Below are 10,294 nucleotides of genomic sequence, written 5' to 3'. Positions count from 1 at the left end.
TTAGTCATCTTTTTTCACCTTTTCTTCCTTTCYCTTTTGTCAAATTCTCCATCACAGCTTGCAAGAACCCAGCGAAAGTTGCAAATGGATGTCCCAGAGTTCCAAGGACACAGAGGCYGTGTTTCTCTCAGAAAGATGGGGAAATGAAGGCTTGTGAGAAAATGTTTAAATTCAGAGAATTTGTGGGATCCCCATCCCTGGAAGTGTCCAAGGCCAGGTTGGACAGGGCTTGGAGCACCCTGAGATAGTGAAAGGTGTCCCTGCCTATGGCAGGGGGTGGAAAAAAATGAGCTTTAGGGTCCTTTCCAACCCAAACAATTCTGGGATTCCATGATCCTATAAATTAAATAAATACGGCATAAGCACACTGGCCAATAAACACATCTCTCAATGCAGTTTAATATTTTAATACACTTATTTTCTTATTTTCTGTCCAAAATTTTTCTAARCCTAAGTCGTGTTTCTGTTCCAGGCAGTGACCACACACCTGATACTTTTAAAGACTTGTTGAGGTTGAAGCTTTGCTGTTGGCTCCTCAATTTTAGTTTCCAGCCCTCACAGAACAAAACCCTCTAAGAAACCATTTCTGCAGACCGTGAGCAGATGAAAAGTTAAAGCACAGCTCATACAAACTCCAGAGTTCTGCCATGTACAGTGCAAGTCCCACTCGCTCCAGGTGTGATCTTGAGGGATTTCTCCTGGGGTTTGAATTTGCAGGGTGAGCACACCCACACCCGTAACCACCCACGGTTAAATATCACAAATGCTGTACGGGTTTGTGTGATTTGTGTGGCATTTCCCAATTTGCTGTGGTTCAGTGAGGCACTTTCAGGAGAGAGAACAGCCTGAATGTCCCACCCAAAATTCCAGAGGCACTGTTCTGGAATTTTCTGTCCTCATCCCAGCCCGAGTGGACATGACTGAGCCTCAAGCTGCTGCTTTAATGAGTTATCATAAAGAAAACAAATCTCTCATAGAAGAGATGTGATGCCAAATGTCCTCTAATAAGTTTGTTCAAATTCAGCAACCTGCAAAAGCCGATTGTTCAAAAATTTACAGACTCCTCTCACTCTGCACTCCTGTATTTTCATGCCAAATCTTCAAWTCACCTCCCCTTTAATTAAATTGTTGCTGTGGTACCCCCAGGAAGTTATTGCCACAATCAAGCTTTGTTGACATKATTATATTTGCAAACCAGTAGAGTTTCTATATGCACAGAATTATAACCAAAAGATCAGTTTGAAGATGAATAGTTTTTTCCTGGGGCTCTCTTTATCAAAAGCCCCAARTATTCCATCCCAGTAAATTCGGGGAATTAACAAACAGATATTTCATGCAGCTCTTTCTTCGCTCACACAGAAATATTTATTCTTTCAGGACTTTTCATGAACTATTGCACAGCCTTRGGGTAACTGTGATTTACAGGTGCCATGAATAAATAGATGTTTTAATGTGTGGGCTGCACTCTGCTCCAACATGAAATAACAATCTCAAGGCACTTTATGCCAACAAGAGTTTCTCTGAGTTTCTCCTCGTGGAAACAGCCACAAATTCTCAAAAATCTGACAGCGGTGGTGTTCCTGAGCTATGAGAGTTGTCAACTGCTTGTTTGATTTCTTGGCGAGACTTGGAATTGCTCGTGCTGCTTCTGGTTTTCCTAAAAAGGGAAATTCTGTGGCACAGCAGCAAAACAACCACGGAATACCCTTGGTAATAACAAAACATAAAACTGGAACTTTCTGCATCATGGTGAAGGAAATGGGCTCCAGGCTCTTCGTGCAAGGAAGGGCAAAAATGCATCACAGAACAGTTCTCAGGAACAAACACTGGAGGTGAGAAGGAGTTTGAAGTTTTTAAATGAACTTATAAAGAAATCTGCTCCAAAAGTTTGCTCAGAAAGTATTAATCACAAAATGTTTTAAAGATGGAACCTTAAATGCRGTTATAGCATTAAATAAGTGCAATAAAATGTTCAACCAAAGCAGCCCAAGTGCTGTTGTTCTGCTCATGCTTTCACAGGTATTCTGTAGGCATTTGGCATCTCTGTGYTCTCAGCTTTTATGTTTCCTTTTCACCTGGAGGTTTGCTCGAACTCTGACCAGAATTCAGATCCTTTGTTCCTGCCCAGAGGAACAGGGGCACGCCAGCACTAAGGAGTGCTAATCAAATCTCTCCCCTCATTCAGCTTCCTGACCCTTTTGCCATTTTTTTACTGTAAAAATAGAACCCAAACCCCTGTAGGATCCACCCAAAAAATCGCTGCTATTTAACCCCTGCAGTTCAACAATCACCTTGCTAATGACACCTATCCCTTGCAAGGTTTTTTYAGGACTCCCCAGATTTTGTTTGGAAGCAGTTCACCAGCAGAACCAAACTGTATTTGGCAGCAAACCAACTAAAATTATCAAAGCAGACTTGTGGACAGACATTTCTTAAACACCTCAAATTTCCACATGGATTCTGATCTTCTCAGCAGTTTASAGGAAGGTTAAAAATAAATAAAGCACACAGAAGGATGAATTTGAAGGCAGGCTTGAGGGTTTGCATCCCTCATTTATGCAAACAGGAATTCCAAGGGGATCCACCTGCCAGGGGTATAAGAAAGGAAACCTTGAAGAGTTTGGTCCTAAACACCACAAAATAAAGAAGAAAGCCAAATGAGAAGAAAATTGACATTTCTTGTGGTCTGCTGCGAACAGGACAAGCTTAAAAGGAAGTGTTTCAATTTGCTGCAATTCAGAAGAGATCCCCCCACATCCACACTTCAGGCCCTCTTAAAAGCGCTCATCTTTTGGGATTTAAAAAGCAAGTTTTAATCCTGGCTCTGCCAAYAATCTTCTGAATGACCTTGGGCCAATCACTCTGCCTCTGTTCTTTCAGGCTGGCTGTAAATCTGGATTAATTCTCACCCACTGGTGGTGGTGTAAAATCAGTGATTGTCAGGCACAGCTCTGAAGCACCACAACATAGGAGAGATAAGCAGGACATACACCAGGCCTTGCATGAACTTTGCAAAGATAAGCTCAGAAACAACTGTCTGTGAGGTTTAAAGGGRAAATATCAATATTCTCTTCCAAAAAGGTTCGCATTTTGCATTCCAAATGAATCCAAGCTGAAGCTCAGCCCAGTTTTATTAAAAACATTTAAGGCAGGATGTAYACCTTTGATTTGTGTCAATAGGAACAAAAAACAAATTACCTTTTCTCAGATTTTGTTTTCTTCCTTTCGTGCCATAAGGCTCTAAACTTCACTAGAAGTAGGAAAATGTCAAAATAGCTCAATTTTGCAAAACTGGCCACGCAAAGTGAGACCAGCATTTCCCAGCACCTGCAGTGTGGCAGGACACCAAATGGTGCAGCAGAGGAGGATGGCACAAACACCTCCTCAGCTCACTCGTTTTTCTAGCCAGGAACCAATTAATTTGTATTTTGAAACACAGTCACACGCTTGTTTTGCAAAATATTCCTATTAAACGCAAAGCTAYATTACCTAGTGTTCCCAATAAGAATTTTAATTAAACTGTCAGCTTTTTGAAGGCAGAATTATCTAAAGCCTGTTCTTCCTACTGCTCTCATTACAGCTGGATTTTGTTTTCATTAGCTCCTTTCTTGTGGTGGCTTTATTCTCTGCTCTCATTACAGTGAAGATTCATAGATCAAAGTGACAATTTTGCAGGAAACCCCAAATTCAGCCAAGGCTGTGGGTGCTTATAAAAGAAGCAAAGGACCTTAATTCCTCTGCAGGAATGACCACAGGGGAATCACAGCCACCCTGCAGAAGTGGAACCATTAAACAATGGTCATTTGCATGAGAAAAACATCCCAAAAGATGACAGAGCCTTATCCCTCAGGGCCTTATCCAAGGGGAATATTGTCCCAAAAGTTGACAGAGCATCATCCCTCAGGGCCTTATCCAAGGGGAATATTGTCCCAAAAGATGACAGAGCCTTGTCCTTATCCTTCCTCAGGTTTTTATCCAAGTGAAACAAAACTGCCCCAAAAGTTGACTGAGTCTTATCCTTATCACTCCTCAGGTTCTTATACAAGTGGAATAAAACTGTCCCAAAATATGTCAGAGCCTCATCCCTCAGATCCTTATCCAAGGGGATTATTGTCCCAAAAGATGAGAGAGCCTTATCCCTCCTCAGGATCTTATCCAAGTGGAATAAAACTGTCCCAAAAGATGAGCGCCTCATCCCTCAGATCCTTATCCAAGGAAAATAAAACTGCTCCAGAGGATGTCAGAGCCTTGTCCCTCATGTTTTTATCCATGGGGTATAAAACTGTCCCAAAAGATGTCAGAGCCTCATCCCTCAGGTCCTTACCCAAGGGGAATGATGCTCATTCCCACAGAAGTGTCTGCAGGAATTTTCATGACTTTAGGGTGATCACCTCCTGATTTAGCTGTTGTTTTTTTCTAACTAAGAAAGCACCGTGAACCTGAAAACTTGTATTTTTCAGTTACAGGAGTTTGCTTTAAAGCAAAACCTGTGTTTTTCTCTTTATTTTTTTTCAGCTGTGTCCTTGGGCTTGAGCAGCAACAGTCTGTGTGTCAGTGAGTTACTACAGTACCCTCATTTTTTATATTAATATAGTTAACGGTGCCTGGAAGGGTAAAAAGAATAAAAAAATCTGCACATTTAGGAATGGTTTTCTCCTGTTTCAGCCAGGGCCACCTCAGAACTCAAGCACAGCTCTCCTTGAGGCCACTTTCCATAGGAATTACCCCAAAAAGAAAGGAAAATCACCCCTCAGAGTGAAAGGAACCCTTCTGCTGGCATTACCATGCCCTGAGAGATGGTTGGCACCAACACCATCACCAATAAAACACTGAACAGCCTGGATTTCACTCAGCTGCTATGGGGTGCAATGAAGCTTTTGACTTGATTAAATATTCCGTTTCCAGCGTGGGATGCAGCCCTGGCAGTTTTTAATTCTTCCCTGGAGCACCATGCCAGGTTTTCACATAATTAAGTGGGTACATCCAGACTGTTTACAACTGGGATCCCTGATGGGACAATTGTCTGAAAACTTTATGTTCTTCTCAAAACCACATATAGGCTGTCAAGTTCCTTATTAATTTCCCTCGCAGTGGCTGTTTCAAAGAGTTTTAAGCAATTTATGATTAAGGAAGCCAAATAAGGGCTTTCCCCCTTTCCTCCCACCCTTTTTAATTTTTGTTTCTGCTTTCTTATTTTATTCTCTGCTATGGGTTAATGGGTCTTAATTACAGGAGTAATTGGAAAAAAAAAGTAGAAATGGATCTAGCTTAATTTGAAGCATAGAAATGAGCCCGTTTTCAATATATTAATCTGTGGAATAATTAAAAAGCAAAGGAGAAAACTTTAGTTCATGACTGACAGAGCCACAGCAAGAAAATTAAGTTGGATACATTAAAAAAAGCCACTAAATCTGAACCACTGTCACCAAAATACCTGTGACTGTGAGGAAATAATCTAATAGCATATGAAACAGTTCTCTTTCTTTTTTTTTTCCCCTCACAAATTTAATAAGATGGAACAGTTCCTTTATTTACAGGTCTCCACGCTTTAGCAGCTTCCTATCCCCCTGTCACGTCTGGTTAGGATGCAAGCAAAAAAAMATCAAATGGGAAAGGGGTTTCAAATAAATATTTCATTAAGGAGAGCACAACGGTAGTCAAGGGAGGAAGTTTGTACACAGAGCAAGTCCTGCATTTAGAAAAAAGGATTTTACTGCCTGCATTGTCACTGTTCTGTGATGCAGCTGGCCCAGCCAGGTGACAATAAGGGAATTTGTCTGCTCCCACACAGCCCTTCCTCAGCATCCATGAGGAAACATCCTGAGCATGGAATAAACTGCATTTCAACTGCAGGTGATGAATTCACAGCCCAAGGAAAGCAGAGCAGAACACAACAAACATTTCCAATGTGAGCAGTACCAAAACATCCACGGGAGAATTCCAGCACTGAGACTTCTTCCTTCTTTGGTGTCAATCTTTACACAAATAATGGCACACTTTGAACACCTTTTTCAGACAGCAATTCCAGRGACACGCTGCTTCCCAACAAGGATCTTAAATTTCCATTCTGACCCCATCCAGAATATCATGCAGATACCAGAATCAGCTGTTCTTCCTGCAACTCATCTATACTGTTTTGCTTACTGAGTATTTTGAAGATAAAAGGCATAATTCTATTAAATGCAAAAATATAATACAACCCATTGTTATTCTGCTACTTAATCTTTTAAGTGTTTTCTTGTCCTGAGTGAACATTATCCAATGTATTACACTTCATATTTTCGACAAACTTTTATACTAATCTTTGTTAATCCATCCAAACTCAAMTAAAACCGCTGATAAAAGCTTCCACTTTGAAGGAAACATCAAATAGTASAGCAATTAGCATGTAAAACAAGATTATTTCAGTGGATCAGCCTCTAGTTCCTATCCCATAAATCACTCTTACCCAGAGCATATGGGCACATTGATCCACACATATCAAAGGTGGATGGAAATATTCCATATGCAGGCAGGAGATCCCTGGATTTTCGATGGGTTATCAATACCTGAGCCCTGTGTACACACCCTGTTACCATGGCTTCATCAGGGGCATGGGCAGAATTGCCCTCTGGAAATCTGAAAAGTTAAAATCCTGCACTGTGACTGCAGAGAGAGCCCAAAAATTCACCAGCCCTAATCTCTAACCCCTGGGAAAGGAGCACTGCACATCCTCAGGACCACACTCAATCACAAGGGCTGAGATATAAACGCCAAGACACACAAAATCAGTGCCTTCCAAAGAGGTGCATTCYCCAAAAATCCTTTCCAATTTTGTGTGCTGTAAACTGAGGTTGCAGCCCTCACTAATTCTACTCCATCCTTCAGAGATTTCACCAGCCGCCAGGACAATATTTGCAAAAAAGCCATCTGCAGCATCACACAAGTCTCCTGAAGCTGYTTCTCCCTCTGCTATAACTGTATTTACTATCACATTAAATGAAAATCACACAAATCTGTCCAGTGGAGATTTCTGTGTTCCAGTCTGTGGGTAATTTCTTTGGGGTCAATAATCAATAAAAGCTTAAATGAAAACAATTAACTCCACTCGGCAGGATTTAGATCTCAAAGCAATGGCAGAGCAGCACTTTCATRGACATTAATTTAAAATCCAGAAAATACTCCTCCTTTCCCCACATCCCAGAGCTGCTGAATGCCAGCTCTGCTCCCTGTAACTCTGATTGCTCTGCTCCTAAACTCTGCTCCATGTAAAGCACAGAGTGCAGGGCTCAGAGGGAAAAGTTCTGGCAACTGGGGACAAACCCCCAGGATCTGCTGCTCTGAGCTGCTGGAGGAGCTCCTGGGAAGGGAAAAAACTGGCTCCAGGCTCACAGAAAGTGATTCACACAGCTCCTGGAGGCTGGCACATCACAGCAATTCTGATCTCCAAAATGCATTTGATTGGTCCATAAACTAGAATGAGATCTGCTGTTGGCAGGGAGAACAAATCTGCTGATGAAGGAAGATGGAAAGGTTTGRTGATAATTACTGCAGCACTCATGGTCCTGGCTGATGGATCCGTGCCTTCTGTACTGCTCAAGTTCTGGAAYATTCCCAGGGTTCCTGACACAGCCTCCTCTGGAGCTAAGGGAAAGCCATTCCCACTGTCCAGGAGGCCTGACTGCCCTGCTCATGATAATGATGAATTTGATAACAAATCCCTGCCCTGATCTGAATGATGCTTTATTAGACTTACCTAAACCAGAGGCTGGACAAAATTCAGAGACTCCAAAGCAGTTCTATTTATTGCAGAACCTTCAGGGCAGTCCCACACCCACAATGGACAATGGCTCACGGGTTTTTCACCCTTTCTCACGTTTGTGCATTTGCACATCGGGGCTGAATCCTCCAATTGCAGCTGCAACCAATGCAGTCATTGACTCCAAGTTGGCTCCCCCAATTCTCTGTTGTTTCCATCTCTTGGGGCCTGGCACAGGGAGGTGTCCTTGAGTTTGGGGCTGCAGAGGAATTGTTTTGTGTAAAAATGGGAGAGCAGGAGCTCAGCACTGTCTGTGGAGTCTGGAGTTAAACACTGAAGGATCACAGGGGTACAGAGACATGGAAATAGAGAAGCTGAAATCCTAAGACTTCCCTAGTTTGAAATCAAGGCTCCCTAGTTTGCCTGGATAACACTGAGTGTAAACAGCAGGATCTTCTACAGTCGGAAGAGTGAGAAGGAAACATTCAATGACCCTCTGGAAGAACCTTTCTTATCACTGACTATAGAAAAAAACACAGCAGTATCAGCTTAATGTGTTCCCCACTCACCAGGAATAATTCCTTTGTAAACATGATTTTAAAATGTTAAATTAACTGGCCGACAGAGCATTGATTTAGGTTTTTTTTTTTTTTTTAAAATTCCAAACTTGTAGAAATGTTAAGAAACAAAACAAAGTTTGTAGCAAACACACAGAGACAACAGAAATGACTAAAATAAGCATCACCTTTTCCTCCCTGTGATTCAATCCTGCAGAACTGTGGGAATAACGTGGAGACACCTTCATGGTAATTGAGCTTTCAGAGGCCTTTAGAGCTGGTGACAGATTAATAGGTTGGTATCATAAATTCTGACATCCTTGCAATTTTGGTATTCCTGGATTTATACACAAACTGAACACTGTAAACACTTCAGTGCCCCAGCTGCAGCATCACACATCTGTTAGGACCATTGGTAACTTTATGAAATAACACCGTGTCACAAAGAAAGTTCAGCAATTAAACTGAGTCCAGGCACCACAAGGATCCCAACAGATAATTCTCCAAAGTAATSGCCTCGAGGAAACTCCAGCAACACTAAAAATCAGGTCTGTGCAAGACAGCAGTGGAAAAGCAGYACTTTCATTGCCAGCAGTATAAACACAAAAGATTTTAAAGGAGTTTGTTTCCTGATTATTAAGTTCCATGCTGTGCAAAGCAATTATTACATCTCTCAGTTTCCCGATCTTTGTGTTTATTAAAACTAATGAACACTTTTAGCATGCAAGACACTAAATAAATTTGCATAGGATTATAACAGTCAGCCTATACTCATCCCTGTAGGCTTAAATACTAACTGTAAAGGAAGAAACATTTACCCAGTAAATTATCAAGCTGAAAGCTGAACTCCTCCCCACATGGGCTGGRAAGTCCTTTAACTCAGTCACTGCCTAGAGCTGAATTGGAGTGATCAGAGAGAGAGGGATTGGTTATCCAGGGCAATGCCAAGGTCAYCATGGACAATCCAACACATCCCACAWGATCMATTTACYCCACTGATCTCAAAGACAGACACCTCCTGTTCAATTCTTCACCTCATTACCTGGAGRACAACTCACTGCAGGCAAATGAAACAAGAAAACCTCAAAGCTCTGAAGAATCAGGAAGGAAATCCTGAACCCAGGTAGCCTGAAAACAACACTCTAAAGAAAACCGTGCAGCTGAGAGCACAGAGCTGATTCTGTAGGCTCTGAGCACAGGCCTCCTATGCTTAAAGCCAGATAATTCTATAAAACAATGTTTTATTTATCTAAAATTAGGATTAAATACTGGCTACAGCTCTGAGAGTGGGATGTTGCTATCTGTTTTTAAACACCCAGCTTTAGGAGCTGGAAAAAAACAACAGAATTGCCTGTTTGGAGGGTCTGAATAATTAAAGAGCAGTGCAAAAGCTAAAAAGGTGCTGCTTTTTACTAAGTAACTACAAGTTTGCTTTTTCTAGTATCCTATGAGCTTTATGAACTCTTCAAAATGGGATAGTTGCTCATTTAAAGTAATTTTACAGACTCTGTTCCAAGCTATTACAAAATGTGTTCAGAGTTTGCAGCACAGCYTCTCACTCTGCTCTCCCACTCATTCACCAGCCCTGAAAGGAAAACAGGGGAAGAGGCCTTTTATTTCCTCTTATCASCCTGAAAAGGGGTGTTTTTCAACTGAACACATAGATACTTTTAATATTTTCTAGTAGATATTTTTAAAAAATCTTTAGTTTGAGAATTTAGAAGAAAGAAATGTATGTGTAAACCCCGTTATTACAAGAATAAGCCATCTTGAGGATAGGTGGGGAGTGATATTTCCTGATAAATCTGYCTTGGATGAACACTGTGCAGGCACAAACACAGATTTATTGGAAATCATTGGATCCATCTGGTTTCCTTTGAAGTGAACTGAAGCTCTGCTATTGTCTTGAATAATGGCACAGTCAGTTCCTCAGCTCAGACTCTTGTCCTACATACATTTATGTGGCACTCTGCATGTAAGAGCGAATACAGAAAGGAAA

This window comes from Malurus melanocephalus, unplaced genomic scaffold (genome assembly GCF_030028575.1).
Source record: "Malurus melanocephalus ecotype Western Australia unplaced genomic scaffold, MMel_1.1 scaffold_543, whole genome shotgun sequence".
Classification (NCBI taxonomy): domain Eukaryota; kingdom Metazoa; phylum Chordata; class Aves; order Passeriformes; family Maluridae; genus Malurus; species Malurus melanocephalus.
The sequence above is the reverse complement of the archived record's forward strand: the minus strand, read 5'-3'. Positions refer to the sequence as shown.